We start from the raw sequence: 20,381 nt of genomic DNA on the forward strand, positions 1-20,381 counted from the left end.
ATGTACTCATCCAGGGAAATAGATCTCTCTCCTTTCTCTCACTTTTGCAGCTGGGGCGAGAGATGAAAATCTAGGATAAAATCCTTCAAGTTTGGCCACAGGATCATAACTTTCAAGTTAGAAAGGACCTTAAAGGTTATCAAATACAATCCTCCATTTTATTAAGAAAACTGACATGATCAATGGAGAAAATACAGAAGAGAAGACCAATGGAATAAAAAGCTTAAAGAAGATGAGAAGTGGATAGGGACAGGAGGTTGACTTGCCCAGGATCACAAGCTAGTTGAGCTAGTGTCTGAGGACGACTTAAATCTAGTCTTTCTGACTCAAAGGTCAATGCCCTACCCACTACACCATGCTGTCTCATTTAATCTACAGTTCTGATTTTCATGTATCCAAAAATGTTATTTGGGGTGGGGGTGCTACAGATAGAACAAATTCCTAATGTCAGTCAGTAAGCATTGAGTGTCGATGATAAATATTTCAACTTTAAGGATATGTCTAATATCTCTAACTCTAATCTCTCTCCAACCCCCAAACACCACCTCCAAGTTTCCCTGCCTACGTCAGTGGATGGTAAGCCATTCTCTTAATCCCCCAAAACAAAAATCTTGGTCTGGTGCCTGCCCTCTACACAAGTGCCAGGAATATTCCTGAAGTGCACCTTTCACCAGGTGAAACTGTCCTCCCTTACTCCATAACCTCCAGGAGCTCCCTATTTCCTCTACTCGAGATTCAGAAACACTTAACACTGGCTCTAAATGGCCTTTCTCGTCTTCTTGGCCATTTCTCCCCTCTGCACTTAACATTTCATCTCCTGTCTTGAGGCATCGGCACCAGCTGCTCCCCACAGCTAGAATGTGCTACCTCCTCATCACAGGCGTTAAGTGCAGCTGTCTCACTTAAAATTACTGCCTCTCTTCTAGATTCAAGTAACTCAAGCACTGACTCCTGCGAATATCTTTTACTGACTCCCCAGTTGTTAGGGACTCCCTCCCCAATCACTCTGTATTTATTTTGTATACATCCTGTACTTCTTCAACCACCACCCTGCACTAGCACCCTGAGGAGAATGGAATCTCGAAAGCATGGGCTCAGTTTACTTTTGAATTTGTATTCCCAGCCTCTACTAATGCCTGGCTTAATGTCTGTTAATTGATTAATCCTTTTCATACACCATATTCTTCAAAAATTTCCTCTCAATCAGTCCATTCATTCCCACAATCACCACTAAAGTTCTGGGTCTCAACATGAAACAAAGTATCAATAAACAAGCATTTTTTAAAACACCTTATCTGTCAAGCACTATGTTAGATGCTGGACATACAAATTCAAAAATGAAAACAGCCAAACAATGTGTGAGATATACATTCAAATAAGATATATAGAAAATAAATACAAAGTGATTGGGGGGGAGAAGGACTATTAAAACTAGGGTGATATCTGAATTAAGCTCTGCAGGAAGCTACAAGTGGAGCTAGCGAAGTGTTCCAGGTCTGGGGAACAGCGCTGAGAAGAGAGGGGGCATCACATACAAGGAGCATCAGTGTGTGTGTGTGTGTGTGTGTGTGTGTGTGTGTGTGTGTGTGTGTGTGTGTGTGTGTGTGTGTGTCCGTGCCCATGTGTGTTTGGAGAAGGGAGACTGGAGGGAGATAGAAATATGGAATCAGTCTGAAAAAGAGGCTACAGCCAGATCCTGAAAGGCTTTAAATACCAGGAGTGTGTTATTTTATCCTAGAGGAAACAGGGCACCACAGAAGCTTCTTGAGCAGGTGAGTAGACAGGATCAGATCTGTGCTTTAGAATAACAATGTGGTAGTTACATGGAGACTAAAGAGAGACTGGATTCTGGAACGTTAATTAGGAAGATACAGTGCAGGGGTGATGAGAATGTAGACCAAGGTGGTTACGCTGTGAGAAAAGGAGACACATGTAAGATGTTGAGGAGTTAAGATTGACTACTTAGAAAAGGCCTCTATCTACATTCCTAGAAATGTGTAAAACAAGTTACTACTTTAAAAATAAAAATGGCACTATACAATAGCTCTAAAAAAAAGGCAGTATGAGTCCTTTGAGGCTCATCTATTAAATAGTCATCTTAATGGTATAACTGTGACACTTTCAACTTTTTAGTCCTGCACAAAAACTACTTTAAAAAAAAATCCCTATAATCAAAAAAAAAATCCCTATAATCCTCAGTTTCCATTCCTTTTTTTTTTCCTTTTAAATGCATACTGGCTATCAAGGTGGTTCCTAGATTTAACTTTCCATTACTAATGGAAGGATAATTATGAATAACTCAAACATGGCTGGCCAAAATAATTTACATTCATACACGAAAGGCACTGAATAGCTTATATTTTTTCTAGATGAGGGAAGGAGCTATAAAGAATAAACATGCTTGGGGGCAGCTAGGTGGCACAGTAGATAGAGCACCGGCCCTGAATTCAGGAGGACCCGAGTTCAAATCTGACCTCAGACACATAACACTTACTAGCTGTGTGACCCTGGGCAAGTCACTTAACCCTACTGCCTAGCCAAAAAAAAAAAGGAATTAAAAAAAAAAAGAATAAACATGCTTAGCTGCAGGAATGTTAGTTTGAAATTAAGAATTTGACAGGAATATGCCACTAAAGTGAATAATCAAGAAATGGCTCTATACAGCAAAGAGAATATGCCATTTTAAGCATTTTGCTTTGCTCAACTAAAATTACAAACCAGTATTTTTTTTTCATTTCAAGCTCTACTAACACCAAACCAGATTATACAATTGGATGGAAAATTATTCAATCTAGTGGTGCTTTGTGAATCTTACCATATTTCGCACAACACAAGGCAGGATGACACAGCTGGTCTCAGAGTCAAGACCTGGGTTCAAGTCCTGCCTCAGACATATATGGCTAAGTGAGTCAGCAAGTGACTCAACCTCTGTGCTGCAGACAACTAAGAAAGACTAAAAGGCTTATCAGTGTATCTGCAATAGTAAATGGAGTTTAGGAATCAGTTTTATTTAACAGAGTAGATAATTTACTTAAGTTCTCTCACATTTTAAAGATTAAGAAATTAAGAGCACACCAGAAAGGTTAAGAAGCCTGCCTCTTAAGATAAGTGGGGATGGGGGGGGGGAGAGGAATTGCAACAATTCTAACCTCTAAGACCTCACTATAATATTGAAATGGACATCTAAATAGTATGTTTTCCAGCATTTATTTTTTAAGCTAGATTTTCCAACAACATAATATGTATTAAGACTGTAAGCTGTCAATAACTGTAGAGCATTCTTCAATTAATTTAAAAAAGAGAGTGGTCACCCTAGAAATCCACATAGGGAGAAGCAGAGCAGAACAATAGAAAATAACAGAGTCTGAAGCTCTGGATTAGAATTCACACTCCAAGTAAACATTAGTGACTTTGCCTCAGGAGGGCTTATCTGTTAAGTTCTTACATTACTATTATTATTTGAATGCAATCCTTTCTCCTTAAATAACTTTTCTACCTTAAAGGAAAATCTACTTTCTTTCTTAGAGGAATCACAAATTACAACAAAATTAAGCATTAAATGCTCATACTCATCTTAAGAAACTGTCTTTTCACACATTAGCATGTTTGTGAACTTTTCTAGTATAAGTCAAGATATGGGATAGCACCAGATCAGTGGCTAAGGTAGAACTCAAAAAGGGAAATAACAAGATACAATTCTTATTTTATTTTAAGGATGCACACAATGCCAGATAATTCTACTCTCCATTCTACACAGAAGGATTGGCTGCATGTGTTATAATACCAGGCATTATGGCGCACAGTAACATAAAAGCATCATCTTCAAAACTTGCTTTGAAGGCAAGTTAACCATCCCACTCCACTACACTCCAAATCTTTCAGTTTAGTGATGATAAATGTGTTCTTGTCTAGGTGGAAACCTGGACATATTGCCTTATGATCAGTTTTATAACCATTCAACAACTCAACTCTTTCTTACCTTCAACTCATATGTCACTGCTCCCACTTTAACTTCCAGAGTCATACTACTCCAAAAGCCATCAATGAATTTACACCACCACAACAGGAGGGAAGGAAAAGCCATTCATAAAAAGGTTAATACAAAAATGCATTGATTCCTACTAGAGAACACCATTCTCACCAAAACAGAACGACATCCAACAAACATTTGAGCTCTTGATCTAAGCAAGGCACCTGCCCTCAGACACTGTACCAACTAAAGTCACACTTACTGGGGGGAATAAGGTCTCTACAGGTAGTATGAAATATTCAGAGGAGGTAAAGTTAACACCATCGTTTCTATATTGCCTCCATGGGCACAGAAAAAGGAAAAAGTCTGTCTTCAAGGAGGTCAGTGAGAGGCGTTGTGAACTGTCCTCAAAACAATATAACATAGACTGGGCCAAAAGATACAAGCAAAATGCTACAGGACCATAGAAGGAGAGCTGATGTCTGGTTTGAAAGAGACAAGGAAGGAACAAGAAAGGTTGGTCATGGAAGTTGTATTTGAGCTGGTCCTTGAAAGATCAGTAGGATTTCAACAGGTGGGGGGGCAGAACATGTTAGACAGAAAGAACAACACATGAACAATGACAGGGAGGAGGAAAAAGTTTGGCTAAAGCAGAGTGTGAAAGGGAGCAGTGAGAGAGAAACCCAGAATTAGGATCAGCTCAGATCTGTAGGAGGGCTAACGCAAAGAGTTCTTAACCCAGAGTCTATGAACTTCTTTTTTGTCTTTCAATACAAATGACTCCCGTTGTAATCCAATGTATTTTATTTTATCCATCTAAAAATATTCTGAGAAGGGGTTCATAGATTTCACCAGACAGCCAATGTCCCAAACATACACAAAAATTTTTAAGAACCCCTGCTTTAAAAACCAAGGTAGAATTTGGGTTGTATGTGCTAAGCAACAGAAAGCTAGTAAGTGCCTGAGTCTGAACTTGAAAGTAGGGCTTCCTAACTCCAGGCCCAGTGCTACATCCATCCTGCTACCTTGTTGTCCTTTTCTGTACAAGCACTAGTTAAAACACTATTGGGGGGGCAACCAGGTGGTTCAGTGGATAGAGCACTAGCCCTGGAGTCAGGAGGACCTGAGTTCAAATCCAGCCTCAGGCACTTAACATTTACTAGCTGTGTGACCCTGGGCAAGTCACTTAACCTCATTGCCTAGCCAAGAAAAAAAAAAGACTATTGGAATGGGGGATTGAATAAGAGAAGTGGCGAGAACAATAACAGCATAAACTAGGGTGATATCAGTTCTTAAAAATGGTACCTTGGACAATATATTGGGAAGAAGGATCCTAGTATCACCCACTTCATGCTGGCTATCACCATTCATCTGGATTTCTGTCTTGCCACTGGACTTTGATGACTCTGGAGGAGAGGGTGAAGCTGAGGGCTTTTCAAAGCTCTGCCTCACTTCAATCCAATTCACATATAAATCAAAACATCACCCTCCTGATGTCATTGGTCCTCCTGGAGAATGAAGGGCTAACAACATAGTATCAGACTTAGAGCTAAACGGAATTCAGAGGTTATCTAGTATAACCTCTCCCTTTACAGATAAAGAAACTTGGGCCCAGTGAAGTTAAATAACAAGGAGAGGAATAAGGTGAGAAATTAGCATTAGTCTAGAACAGCATTTCAGGGAATAAACACAAAACACCACAGAGAACAAGAGTTAATACCCAGCAGAGTCCAAATTGAAGTACATTCTATATAATGGGAGAATACAATTGGCTGTTTACAAAAATCACATCGGGCTGGTTATGCCAAGCTCCAGAATATTTCAAAGCCCCTAAGATCCATTATGGCTCAGAGTTCTAACTATCAATACAAGAAAAAACATGTAGATGAAGATGACATCTACTATCCAGATTATAATGAGCAACTCATTGAGCAGTTTGAGCAGTATATACCTCCGGGACAAACACTCTATATGGAAAATGAAGGAACTGGGAAGAGAAGAAAGATAAACAGGACAGTAGTTGGGAAACTACAAACAATTTCAAAGAGCCCAAGCTTCTCCTTAAACAAAGGCCCATCTTTTTATCAATAGATTTCCAGTTATGCTATACAATTCTATGATAAAGTCACTATCTCTTTTTTTTTGGGGGGGGGTTGGCCTAGGCAATGGGGTTAAGTGACTTGCCCGGGGTCACACAGCTAGGAAGTGTTAAGTGTCTGAGACCGCAGGTCTCAGGTCCTCCTGAATCCAGGGCCGGTGCTCTTTCCACTGCACCACCTAGCTGCCCCTAATAAAGTCACTATCTTAAAACTATTAAAGTTGTAGGTCATCCAAACAGTAATGGAGAGACACGTGATGAGAGTAAGCAGCAGCATATTACCAAAGAATCCTGGGGGAACCTTAGTGTAAACCGTTAAGGGTGTCACAGCACTGACTGAAAAGGAAGACCTAGGACAATCAATCAACAAGTCATGAAGCCCTTTAGTGAGGTGGGGGGCACTGCGCCAAAAGGTGAGGGTACCCAGAGAAGCAAAAACTGAGGGATAACCAAAAGAGCCATCCCAAGAGTCAAAGGAACTACAGGAAGGCCCCCAGCACATCAGCTCAACCTCTCTTGAAGGGTTTGCCAGAGCACAGGGACAAGACTTTCACAGGCTAAGAAGGTGGAGGCAGGAAAGGGTTTCAATCTGCACTATAAAAGGAAGTACTCACATGGATAAAACTTCACAGATTCATGGTCAGTAATAAAGGCTGAGAGCAATACAATTTAATACCAGTCTGCTCCTAAGAAAATGACAGAAAGACCATGGGGGTGGGAATCTTTTTTTGAGCGACTCATTTATAAAGCAATATAAAAGTCACAAGCATATTAGTATTCCAAAACAATCTAAAGTATCTGGCAAAAATTATATTAAGTATAAAGTACCAATATAATATATGGACCAGTCACCTTGCATTGTAAAGGCTCCCATTCTTGTCTCAGGTGCCAATATATGTATTAAAAATTAAAGCAAACAAATTTAAAAGCATATTTTAAACCACAAAAAAAATGAAATTTAAGTTAAATTTAAGATAGCACTGCATCTCAAAACTACCAAATGTCTATCTTGATCCAAACCTCATACCTCTTCTATTGGCATAAGAGTTTCAAAAGCCTTTCCCCATACTACTACATCCTTACTAACTCACAAATAACCACTTACTAATCTACAACTAAATTAGTTGTCTGGGTGAGAAAATGTTTAGCTGTTAATCTGAAGCCTCCTAAATACATTTGTTGCAGAATAGTAAATGCTGCAGAAAGTAAAAACTGAGAATACATAGATAAATTTCAGCTAGAAATTCTGCACCAAAAAAGCTTCCCTGCAATTTGTTACAGTTATAGATCCTTTGATCCATTTAACACTTTAGGAGACTTTTATTAACTGTGACAAGTACTGAAAGAATCCAGAAATATTTACTCTAGTTTTAAGTAGTAACTATACTACAGTCACAACAAAATTTCCTCACATTCCTGCTTTTCTTCAATTGTAGCCATTTGCCCAAAAATCCTTGCGAGTCTACTTATAACTACAAGCTTCCTTACATACAACATTGTTCAAAGGCCAAGTTTAGTTTATTTGGTTTCACTTTAAAATATGATGCACACTTGAGAGACTATGCAAATGAAAATTTGGTTGATTTTAATGGCCTAGCAGAAAAAAAAGCACTTCTATCAATTTTATCCTTAACCTTTGCTTTTAAAAAGTTAAACAGAGATTAAAGATTTAAGCAGAAACAGCATTCCTGGTTTTTCTACCTTCATAGCTGAGACTGATCACAAGTCTCAGTAAGATGCCATTTTGAAGTTTCCCAGCAAGAAATTCAGATTGGTTTGAGGACTTAGAATAAGGTCAGGAATGTAGAGTAAATGCAGAAATTTAGAATGTCAGTACATCAGTCAATACATTTTTTAAAGATTCCTGAAAAATCATTTTGTTCTATTACCATAAAGAAATATACCAAGCTCCTAGAGTGTCATTTCAAAATGGCAGCCTACCACTTGGTACTTCCAGAAGTACAAGCATTTTTAAATGCTCAGTTTTGTTTAAAAAAAAAAGCTGCCTAAAAACACAGTACTAGTATTACACCAAGTAAATTTCCTTCTTTTGGAAAGAATGCTACATATTTCCTGACTTTCTTCCAGGTTGACACCTTGTCTAAATTCTGGGAGGTCACAAATTTTAGGAAGTATAAAACTAGGCAATAAGATCCAGAATTCAGTATTTGCCTTAAGAAAACTGCAATTACACTTAGAGAAAGAGGCTATATTTTTTAATTCAGTTAATGATATGGGGGGGGTGTTAAGTGGCTACTTCATTTAAGGTATACCTTAAATAACAAATTTGGCATTTTCACAATGCTGAAAAAATTCAAGGGATGTGTGTGTTTCAACTGCCTTCAATCTGAAGCTGACAATGTTGGAAGTCAAGAGAACAACTTCAGTTACCCCTTGCAGATGTTCCACTTTTGGTACCCAAAACTTACTAAACTTCTTATAAAGAGTCCAGGACCCAAAATGCTGTTGCCAAAGAACCATACGTTCAAGGCAGGTTTACCAAAATCAGAGTTGAGATATTCAAGAATGAAAGGCCTAAAACCTACTGAAGCTGTAGATAAGTAGTTTTAGTTTCAGTATTCCTCAAAAAAACATTGTAACAAGTTTCGGTCTGAAATGCCAGCTATTAACAGTAACTATGTCACATTTAACCTCTGCTAATATACTATGTATGGCCAGTTTCTGAAATGTAAATAATTATAATCTGGATCACAGAAAACTGGCCTCTCCAAAAATTATCAGTTTTAATTTTTTAAGTTTTCTTATTCTTACTCACTGTAACCAAAGTATCTACTATTTCTTTTTAAATCTAAAACAAACCCAAGTAACCTAATGAGGGCCTAGTAAGCAGAGAAAGGAGCTATCACTCAGATTCGGGGGGGGGGGTAGGTTTTGAGATTCCCCTCACCTGGGTCACTTATTACAAGAAAGGGGGGAAAAGTTTCTTGGCAAAGGAATTAAGGCTGCTTTTCGGTCAAGTAGATGACAAGCAATTTTATTTCCAAGGGGTCTCCCTTTTTTGCTTTTCTTCATATCCCCACGGCCTGGCACACAGTAGACACTGACTCAGTGCCAGGGCTTATTTACTATAAAAAGCTCTTCAGGGACCTTAAGGATTGGCACATAGTAGGCCCTTACTAAGTGCTAGCTCACTTGCCTACTATAAAAAAGAAAGTCTAGAAAGAGACCTGAAGAATAACACACACAGTAGGCACCAAGTGCCAGTTGGCTTGACTACTATAAAGCAAGGTCCAGAGAGCGACCTCAAGGACCGGCGCACAGTACGCACTTGGCCCGCCCCGTGGAGCGGGTCCAGAAGGCCCCAGGAGGGTGGGCACCCAGCAGGCGCTCCGGCCAGGAGGGGCAGCAAGAGGCTTCGATCGCAACGAGGCCTACAAGTGTCCAGCTTGCACGGCGGGAGGAGGGGAGCAGCGGTGCGCCCCCAACGGGGAGGGGAGGGGGCGGCACGTGTGAGTGTGTGTATATGCGAGTGTGAATGTGTTCGCGCGCGCGCGCGCGCGCGTGGACGTGCGGCTGTCCAGCAGGACGGCGCGGGGGCCCGCCCTCCTCTCCGGAGTAACTCGGCCCGCCGGGGCCCCCGGCTCCGACAACGTGCGCGGCGAGGCGGGGCGGCCCCCCTCGGTCCCGGGCCCGAGGCGGTGGCGCGGCCCGGCCCAGGCCCCGGCCCTGCGCTCCAGCCCTCCCCGCCCGCCTGCCTGCCTCCCTCCGCGGCCCGGGAAGAGGCGCCTCCCATGGCCACGGGACACCCTCTTCCCCCGCACCCCTCCCCCAGCCCGCGTCCGCGTTCCGGAGCTGACGCGGCGGGCGACTCGCCGGGCCCCGCTCCGGCCGGGCTCACCTCAGGCGGCTCCGGGGGCGCTGGACACAGGCAGGCTCCTGGGTCCCGGGCTCTCCCTCTCCTTGTCCCTCCTCCCCCTTCCCTCGCTCTCTCTCCTCTCGCTCTCTCTCTCGCTCTCTCTCTCTCTCTCTCTCCCTCCCTCTCCTCTCTCTCTCCTCTCTCTCTCTTCTCTTCTCTCTCTCTCTCTCTCTTCTTCGGTTAACTCCGCTTGTTTCTCGACAAAATGGCGCCGGAGGTCGCGCGCTCACGTCGCGGCCTTTCCCCTCCCCGTTTCCATTTCACCATTCGCTGCCTACACGGGGCGGGAGGTCCTGTACTTGGACCAATCACGGTTCCAGACCTGTGACTTATCTCCAATCAGCGACCCCGGACCGCGGATTTAAACCAATCACATGCTATCACTCGAGGAAAGTAAGGAAGAAGCCCGGCTCTTTCTATCAACCACCAATCCAAACTAATCTTTCGTGGGCCTTGGCCAATGGCCGCTTACCCGTCCCTCGGGAGCTGGAGTCAGGCAGCTCGCGCCTGCGCTCGTGAATCGGACCAATGAGAGTGCGCCTATGCTTCGATTTGGGGCTTCTCGGACATCCCGCCTGCTCTAGAGAGCTTCGACCAATAGGATGGCGGCGCTGCGTCCCTGAGCAACAATAAATGAAGGGGGGGGGCGGGCGGAATGTGGGGAGAATAAAATGACCACAGGCGGGAATTTCTTCTGCACCAATAGCGCTTTTCTCTTTTCCCTTCTTTCGAAAGTAATATAGCTCAGGTGTCCCCATTCAAGAGACAGTGTGGATTCCCCTCTTCCTCTTCTCTTGGAGTGATAAGGGCCATCTCCACTCCCAAGCAACCCCATTACAAATACCTCCTTTTGACTGCTCCCCCCACCTCCGGACTACATTTCCCGTAGTGCAACGCAACCTCGGGCGTGGGAGAGTGGAAGAACGCGTGCTTGCGCGTTGCATTCTGGGAGGCGTAGTTTCCCAGAGGTTAAAAGTTGTAGGAAGAGTAGTCCTTGGAGCGAGGCACGCTGGGAGCTGTAGTCTGTTGTGCTTTACACCTGGCCTTTAAAGAGAAAGGTTCCAGGCTGCTCTAGTTTCTCCTGGACCTACGTGTCTTCCCCGTATCTGGTGTAGGTGGGGTGCAGGACATCAGTAAAGGCCTCCTCTTTGTAATGGGAACCCAAGCGTCCTCAGAAATACCGACTGAGAGAGGCAGAAGAAGCCTTGTAGATCAGGCGGTCAAAACCTCTTGTTCTCTAAAAGAGGAAACTGAGGTTCGAAGGGACCTGCCCAAAGTCACCGGGCTGGGAAGGGACCTTTGACTGTGGAACCTCAAAGCTGGAAAGGACGTCAGAGACCCCCTAAATCCGATTCAATTCAACTGGTCCCTTTACTTTACAGATGAGTAAGAAGAGATTAGGTGACCTGTCCCGGCAGATGCGAGTTAGCCAGAGCTAGGATTTGGACCCAGACCCCCAACACCAAACCCTGGGTTCTCTCCCTGACCATCCCACTTCCTTTATGAGCCGCCGGCCTTCCACCCCTCTGTAAAGCTGGCATTCAGAAGGGTGGCTGTTACGAGCCAACGGCCACAAAACACTTCTGCTCCTGAGAAGGAAGTGTCGTAGAAATCACTCCTTGTTGCGAGGGTGGCTGTAGTCATCCATTCCCAAACCATTGCACAAGGCACAGGACTGAGCACGGAGGGTTCTATCTTAGGAGACTTTCCTCCCAACAGCCCACCCCTAACCTCACTCCAAAAGTCCCTTTTCCACAGAGTCCGGGTACAATCTCTTCATTATACATCTTCACTGGGGAAAATTCCTGAAATTTGCTTTCAACCCCCTTTTGTTTCTTTAGTCTGGAAACAATAATAATAACAGATAGCATTTATGTGGTGCTTTGAGATTTGCAAAACACTTTACAAATATTATCTCACTGGATCCTCAGAAGAACCCTGAGAAGTAGGTACTGTTGTTATCTCCATTTTACAAATGAGGAAACTGAGGCAGACAGTAGTGAAGTGATTTGACCATGGCCACACAGCTAGGAAATGCTTGAGGTTGGCTATGAACACAGGTCTTTCTGACGTCAAGTCTTATGTTCTATACAATAAGCCAGATATACAAACAGTTCAGAAGTAGGCAAGATTAATTAGCAGATTCATTAATTGACAACTGGTACACAATCGTCACTTCAACAAATATTTATCAAGTACTTACTATGACTCTTTGATGTCTCATCACGGGGCAGAGGCAAGAGTCAGTCCTCAGGCATTTATTAAACACTTCCTGTGTACTTGTCATTATGCTAAATGTTGAGGATACCAACAAAGGCAGAAACAGTCTCTGCTCCCAAGGAGCTTCCGTTCCAATGGGGGGGACCATGTGTACAGAACTAGATACATAAAACATACCTGGACAGGAAATGGAATGCAATCTCAGAGGGGGAGACGCTGGCGGCTAGGACAGTAGGGGAAAGCCTCCTGCGAAAGGTAGAATTGAGCTGCCTGGAGTGAGAGCATTCCAGGCAAGGGCAAGAGCTGACACAGAGGTACAGAAAAAGGGGATGGACTGTCTTCTGTAAGGGACAGCAAGCAGCTTACTGGAGCTAGCTCATCGGCTGCATGAAGCCAACTACATGAAATAGAAGCCTGAAAAAATAACGAGGTGCCCGTTTGTCATTGTTTTTGTTGTTTAGTCGTGTCTGACTCTTCAGGACCCTATTTGGGGTTTTCTTGTCAAAGATACTGGAGTGGTTTGCCATTTTCTTCTCCAGCCAATTTTACACATGAGGAAAGTGAGGCAAACAGTGACTTGCTCAGGATCACATAATGTCAGAGGCTGAATTTGAACTCAGGTCCTGACTCCAGGGCCAGTGTGCTCTCTACTATACTACCTAGCTTCCAGTTTGTAAAGGGCTTTAAATGGCAGAATGTGACCCCCACACACACACCCCACACCCCGGCTTCTCAAGAGCTAGACCAATGGAACATAAGTTGTGGGAAGTTCTACCAAGTTGCAGAGGTTTCCAATTTGAGCCCTGGGATGAAGAGTGTCTTTTGTCCAAGGACCAGCCTGGCTAAGTAGGATGAGGCTCATCACCAGCCAGGTGATGACCAGCTAAGTAATGAATTTTTTGGCCGTGGTGTACCCATACTAGGAGCAAAGCATTGAGCTAATTTCCCAAGAGGGTGTCTTACCCAGGTAGTAGACTGTGAACTCCATGAAAATAGAAACCTCATGGAATCTCAACTTTATATCTCCGAGCAACTAGCATAGTGTTGTGCATGAAGCAAATGTTTAATAAATATCTGTTGAATGTTTGTTGTTATTGTTATTGTTTGTCCTTCTTTCTCAAAGAGACCATTCCAGAATGGGTGGATAGATAGATGGATAAGCTAAATGCTAGAGAGGATAAGACTCATCTGTTTAAGATTTAAGTTGCTGATATAGATAATATTGTAGGAGAATGAAACCTAGAAGAATAAGGTAAGGTCCCTGCCCTCAGGGAACACACAGCTGGGTAGAGCTGTTAGTTTAAATCAGACCCCGTACCTGGCTTCCAAGTGCCAACAGATAGCAGATATTGACCAAGTCTGGATCCCCTTCATAAAAGGAAAAGTATAAATTATAATTCGCTATAACACACAGAAGGTGAGATAAGTTTCAGGAGGAAAGGGTCTAAACTATAATGAGATTTAATAGGAAGATAAGAAAGCCTAGGAAATCTTCATAGAGAAGATGGCATCCGAGCAGGGCTGGGTAGGTCCTTGAAGAATGGGAAGGATTTTAGCAAGAGGAGATAGAAATGCTGAGGGGAAAGAAGGGTGGCCTTCCAAACATAGGTGCGGAAAGACATGAGCAAAGTCTTAGAGGCAGGAGGGAGTGTGATGCATTGAGGGCACCTAGCTGTCCCACAGCTATATAGATAGACGCAAGTAACTCTATTACAGCAAAAAATGAAACAGGCAAAAGAATAATAATATCTGGCATTCATAGAATGCATTAAGGTTGCAAAGTGCTTTATGTATGTTTTCTCATTTGATCCTCGGGTAGGTGCTATGATTATTATTTTATAGATGAGTAAGCTAAGTCACAAGCTAAGTGACTCATACAGGCTCACACACACTAAATGTCTCAGGTAGGATTCAAATTCAGGTCTTTCAGACACCAAATCCACAACTCCATTCACTTTGCCCCCTACCTGCTTAATGATAACTTCATAATAAGCATCATAAAAGAGATGTATACATCCCTCTAACATCCTGTGGGAATGCAGAGCATAATCTGGGATCAGCTTAACTAAGAGCTTTTACTTTGATTTTGAGTGTTAGCACATAAAAATAGTGATTGAAGTTGGATTCCTTCTGTGGAAGTTTGAAATTTAAGAAGTTTAAATACAATCACTAACTGGACACTAATGACTAATGGTGGATGGGAGAATCCAGTGCAAACAAACAGAATTGAGCTGAGGAGAGGAAGCAGGAGAGGGAAGAAGGCTGTCTATGTTCTTTTCCAAACTCCAGACTTTGTACTCTGTTTCTCTCTACCATTGACAATGGATATCTTGAATCCTTCAAGTATATGGATGGTACAATAGATACTAAGAGCTCACAGCTGTACAGCGCTTTAACATCTTTGGGCCTCGAAATGGTGAAATAGACAGTACAAGTATTATCACGTTGTGGAAGCATATTCAAAACCTTTTCAGTTCAACTGAAAATATCAAAAAATAATATTTTCTCTAGGCTAATGCTCTCATCAGACTTTTCCCTTTGGGAAAGTAGACAGTACAAAAGCAAAGGAAAATTTCTTAGGGAAATGGATTAAGATTAATAATCTATTTTAACCCAATCTATCTAAATAGAGTAACCAGCCCAAATCATTGATTGGCTCCATTACCTGTTACCCAGGGCAAGTATCCTCTTTTCCATTTTAGAATTAACATATCAATCACAGGAAAGAAGCCCTTTCAGTCCTTAAAGGGGGAGGTCTAGGAAGAAATTGTATAGAACAGAGTATTATGTCCAATTTATAATATATATAGTAGTTTGCATGTTGATTCCCCCATAAGACTATGAGCTTCTTGAGGGCAGGGACTGATTTTTTTTGCCTTTCTTTGTATCCCCAGCACTTAGCACAATGCCTGGCACCATGTAGACACTTAATAAATGCTTGTTGACTGACAACTAATGTTTGTTAAATAATATCAGCCTTTACATAGAGCCTGCTTTGTGCCAGGAACCATAAAGTACTTTATAAATATTAACTTCTTTGATCCTCACAACTCTGAGAAGTAGGTGCTATTATTATCACTGTTTTACTAAATTGAGGCAGAGGTTAAATGATTTGCCCGGAGTCATACAGTGTCTGAAGCCAAATTTGAACTCAAGTCTTCCTGACTCCAGGCTCAGCATTCCACCCACTGCTCCACAGAGCCTCAGAAAAACCAAGTGATTGGCCTATGATCAAAGTGACAGAACACTGAACCCTGGTTTTCTAATTCTGAGTCCAGTATTCTTTCTCTTGCTTGCTGTGCATAAGATACACTCAGGAAAATCTATACTATCTATGGTAAATGTAGTAAGCACTTATTAAGCACTTGCTATGTGCTAAGAACAGTTTTAAGGATTTCCTCTGGAACTGACATCAAAAGGAGAAGGAACAAAAGGACTCAGGACAAAAATCTTAAAAGCAGTACCAGAATCTTTGCGAGCCATTCAAAAAGCTAATTCTTTTGGTCATTTCATTCTGATTTCCTGTTGCTAGACTGAATTACATTTGTGTGAACCTGAACTTTATAGCATCATAAATTTTGAGCTTAGAAAACATCTGAAGAAACTGAGGCTCAGAGAAGTAGTATGACTCCAAGATTACACTGCTATGTTTCATAGTCACAAAGAACCGGAAACCAAGGGGGTGTCCATCAAGGAGAAAATGACTGAACAAAGGCATAGGAATGTGAGGGAATATTATTGTGCTATAAGAAATGAAGAAAGGCATGAGTTCAGAGAAACCTGGAAGATCTGCCTGAACTGATACAGAATAAAGTGAGCAGAGCCGGCAGAACAATTTATATTGTAATCATAAAATTACAAAAAAATTAAGAAATTGGAAAGATTTCATGACCAGCCATGATTCTATAGAACTGATTTCCAAGCATGCTCCCTAGACTCAAAATGTAGAATGAAACATCCATTTTTGACATAGCAAATGCAACCATTTGTTTTGTTTGGCCATGCATATATCTTATCAAGATTTTGTTCCCCCCACCCCCCAGTGGGGAGAAGTGGGGGGAAAAGAGACTTGAGCTGAATTTTGCAGAAGTCCAAGGAAGCTACAAGGCAGAGGTAAGGATGAGAACATTCCAGGCAACAGGGCACAGCCAGGGCAAAGCTATAGAGGCAGGGCTGATGGAGGACCAGAAAATAAACCAGTGAGGCTAGAGTGGAGAATTCATGGAGGGTAGTAAAATGTAAAAAGGCTAGAAAGGTAAGAAGGGGCCTGGTTGTAAATGGCTTTAAAAGCCAAATAGAGGATTTTGTATTTGATCCTGAAGATAATAGGAAGTCATTGGAAGTTATTGCGTGTACAGGGAGTGACATGGTCAGGCTTGTGCTTTAGGAAAATTACTTTAGCAGTTGAGAACAGATTGGAAGCAGGAGGGATGAGATCAAGGACATATGCAGAGGGATTTGCTGTGGCAAGGAGAAGGGCTACCTCCTTATTAAAAACTGGAGAAAAGGAGGAAATTGTGGGGGGAAGATTTCTAAGTGAAATGAGAAAAGGAGAAAAGGAAAAGAGGGTGCTCTCAGCAAATGGCTTATGTCTTCTCAGTGAAGCAAAGGTGAGGTTCTCGCTTGAAAAGGGGAAAGGGAGTGAAGATTGAGGAGAAATGAAAAGGTTTGTAATAGCTTCGTAATAGAGAATTGATTAAGTAAGAGTAGCATAATTGCCTTGCTGCAGTGACAGCCTAGCTGAGATTATGAAACATAAATTTCTAGTGGACCATGAGGGATCATGGGATTAAATCAGGTTGTTTTTTGATTTTTGTTGTTTTTGGAAAGGTGAGAATGATAGGACAAGGATCTGAGGGAAGGCAGAGACTTTAGCTTTTCAAAAGTGCATCCTTGGCATCTCAAGATGTGCCTTTTATAAAGTAGGTGCTCCATGAATACATTTTTGTTGAATCAAATTTTCTGAATTCACGTCTTAATCCAAAAAGGACTGGAGATGAATGAGTTAAAAATCACTTAAAACCTTTGAGGTCCTGGGCTGGAAAGGGCTGAAGCCAATGGTAATATTATTGTTATATCCTGAGGTCAGCTGCCCTTTGACTTTTGCCATTATTCTTTCCGAGGGTCTACCCACCCCCTGTCTGGCCAACATTTGTTTAAAGATGGTTCTCAGCCCAGGCCTGGGTTTTATCCAACATGCAGCAGGACAGAGAGCAGCAGCATCACTTGATTCTACCAGAGGTTGTGAGAGGGTGATTTGTCTCCATCCCTTTTTTTAAACCTGGGGTCCATGGACCCTGATTTTAGAAGGTCCTTGAACTTGGAAGGGGGAAAAAAAAAAGAAATTATAATTTTATTTTCCCTAACCTTTGGTTTCCTTTGTAATCCTATGTATTTTATTGTACACGTTTTAAAACATGATTCTAAGGAGTCCCTAGACTTCCCCAGACTTCCAGAGGGGTCCAGGAAAAAAAAAAGTTAAGAACTCTGCCTTTTAATGGATTGCAGCTATGAGGTCAATTGGGATAATTTGCTGTTCTTTCTCCTCCCATCTCCCAAACTGTGAGCCAGAGAGGGAAAGTAATTGAATCATAAAATGTTAACCCCATAAGGGATCTTAGAGATAGTTTTACCCAGTCCTTTCTTTCTCCATCTTCTACTATACAGAGAGAGAAAATGGAAGTCTTCTGAGGTGATTTAAGAATGACTTTAAAAGGTCTGCAAAGAAGGCAGGTCTTAAACCCAGGTTCCCCTAAATATAAGTCATGATACTTTTCTCTACTCAAAACCTATTTTTTTTTTTGCTAGAAGTAATGCCTCTATTGTTTTGAGTCTAGAGTAAAAGGAATTCCCATCTTAATTCTCATTCCCTAATCCGCTCAATACACCACACCACACACCCCCATGGAGCCAGATTAAAGAGCATTGGTGGCCCCTCCCCCCAGTTTTTCCTAACGCCTCCCCAGTTGAGCTGTTCCAGCTGGGCCCACTAGATAAACAGCTGGACTTCTTTAGGATCCAAAAGACAGTGGGGAGAATACTGCGATTAACTATTAGGGACTCCAAGGCCCTTCAGCTCTAGCTGGAAAACCAGGGAAAGAGAGCAGTAGCAGAAATTTTCTCTTACCCTTTACCCCCAGACCAACCATTCTTCCCAAGGCTTATACACAGGGTTCTTTGCATCACTTGATAACTCACCTATTATGTGTCTTGAGGTTCAAAGGTATTCGGGATGTGTCAGCCAGCTGTTAATTACTCACTCGGTCTCTCTTTTAATAATTAGTTTTGCATCCAAGGATCTAGAAGTGCCTTCCAACCTCACTAATTGCTACTCACAACAGCTGGGAGGGGAGATAAGTAGTGAGGAGCAAATTGTTATTTAATAGGGGGTGGGTGCGGAGCTAATGGCAGAATTCTTAGTTCAGGTGAGGATCTAAGCCATAAAAATTCTTGGAAGAAAAGTGGGAGAAATATAAAAGTCCTTGCTGTGGTTGTTGCAGTATTATTATTAGTACTAGTCTCGTCTGTAGAGGGGGACAGTGGGGTACATAGCAGAGTGGGGTCAAGGAAAGAGGTCAAGAGTTAGAGTCAGAGGAACTGGGTTTGAATGCTGCTTTTTCAACCAGTGCTTTGGGTAAATCCCCTAACTTCTTGGGGGTTTTGATACCTCATCTGTAAAATGAAGGCCCTAGAAAAGATGGGTGTGCCTAAAGTCCTGCCACCATTTTACTATTCTATGCTCAAAGGTTCTTTTCAGCTCTTTGACTTTGGGCAAAGGCCTTCCCCCATTCTGATCTCAATTTCTCAAATGAAAGTGTTGGCCTAGATCAGAGGTGGGGAGCCTGTGGCCTAGAGGCCAAATGTGGCCCTCAGGGTCCTCCAGTGTGGCCCTTTGACTGAATCGTGGCCTCGAGGGGGGCAGGTTCCCCATGCCTGCCCAGTTCTTTCTAGCTCTAAATTCTGTGTAGATGTAGAAAGGGAAAACAGCCTGCTTAGTGGAGAAAGGGCTTTCTCCAGAAATCCCTCCCCTCTCTTTCCCTGCTAGCAAGACACCTGGATTCTGATCCCAGCTCTGGCTACTGGGGCATACCAGACTAGACATGCAAAGCAGACTTCATTATCTTTCCCCTAAACTACTCCTCTCCCTAAGGACCCTATTATTGTTGAGGGCACTGCCATCTTCACAATCCCCCAAGCCTGCTATCTGGGTATAACATGCTCAACTCCTCACTCTCTCACCTCCCATATCCAATCTGTTGTCAAGGCCTATTGATTTTACCTCTGTAACATCTTTATACTACGCTTCCTTCTCTCTTCTGACACTGCCATCACCTCATATCTGGACTACTGCGATAGTCTGCTCGTTGTCTCTGCAAAGTGCTTGGCACAGTGTCTGGCACACAGTAGGTGCTCAATAAATGCTTGTTCCCTCTTCACACAATAAACTCCAGTGACTCCCTATTACCGCTAAGAACAAAGATGAAATCCTCAGTTTGGCTGTTAAAGCCATCTGTAATGGGAAACTGAGGGAATGTCCATCAATTGGGGAATGGCTGAACAAGTTGTGGTATATGAATACTATTGTGCTATAAGATGTCATGAGCAAGAAGACTTCAGAAAAACCTAGAAAGACTTACATGAACTGATGCTGAGCAAAATGAGCAGAACCAGGAGAACAGTGTACACAGTAACAGCCACACTGTGTGATGATCAACTATGGTAGACTTAGCTCTTCTCAACAATGCAAGGGTCTAAGACAACTCCAAAAGATTCGTGGTAGAAAATGCTATCCACATCCAGAAAAGGGAACTATGGAGTCTGAATGAAGATTGAAGTATACTATTTTCACTTTTTATTTGTTTTTCTAGTAGCTTTTCCCCTTTTGTTCTGTTTCTTCTTTCACAACATGACTAATGTGGAAATGTGTTTAACGTGATTGCACACGTATAACCTATATCAGATTACTTGCTGTCTTGGGGAGGGAGACGGGGGAAAGATGGAGAAAAATTTGGAACTCAAAATCTTTTAACAATGAATGTTGAAAACTATCTTTACATATAATTGGAAAAAATAAAATACTATTTACAAAAAAAAAGCCTTCTATAACCTGACTCCTTTCTACCTTCCTTGTCTTCTCACACCTTATGACGCGCCCTACCTCCCACCTGCTCTTTGATTCAGTAACACTGGCAGCCTTGAGGTTCCTTGAACACCCC

At 42.3% G+C, this 20,381-nt stretch overlaps 1 protein-coding gene across 9 annotated transcripts in view; it reads right to left on the bottom strand.

The window, feature by feature from the left end:
- The window catches only part of CNOT1 (CCR4-NOT transcription complex subunit 1), a 96,874-nt gene extending 86,698 nt beyond the window's left edge, over positions 1–10,176 (bottom strand). For 6 of the 9 annotated variants that reach the window (XM_078149342.1, XM_020963517.2, XM_020963512.2 and 3 more), the window contains exon 1: positions 9,928–10,176. The gene's annotated coding sequence lies outside the window, so the exon portion shown is untranslated. The remainder of the gene's footprint in view (positions 1–9,927) is intronic. The other 3 variants (XM_020963515.2, XM_020963516.2, XM_020963513.2) reach the window with 1 other exon arrangement.
- Between the last annotated feature and the right edge of the window lie 10,205 nt (positions 10,177–20,381).

Source organism: Phascolarctos cinereus, unplaced genomic scaffold (assembly GCF_003287225.1).
Source record: "Phascolarctos cinereus isolate Bilbo 61053 unplaced genomic scaffold, phaCin_HiC Scaffold_2;HRSCAF=192, whole genome shotgun sequence".
Lineage (NCBI taxonomy): Eukaryota > Metazoa > Chordata > Mammalia > Diprotodontia > Phascolarctidae > Phascolarctos > Phascolarctos cinereus.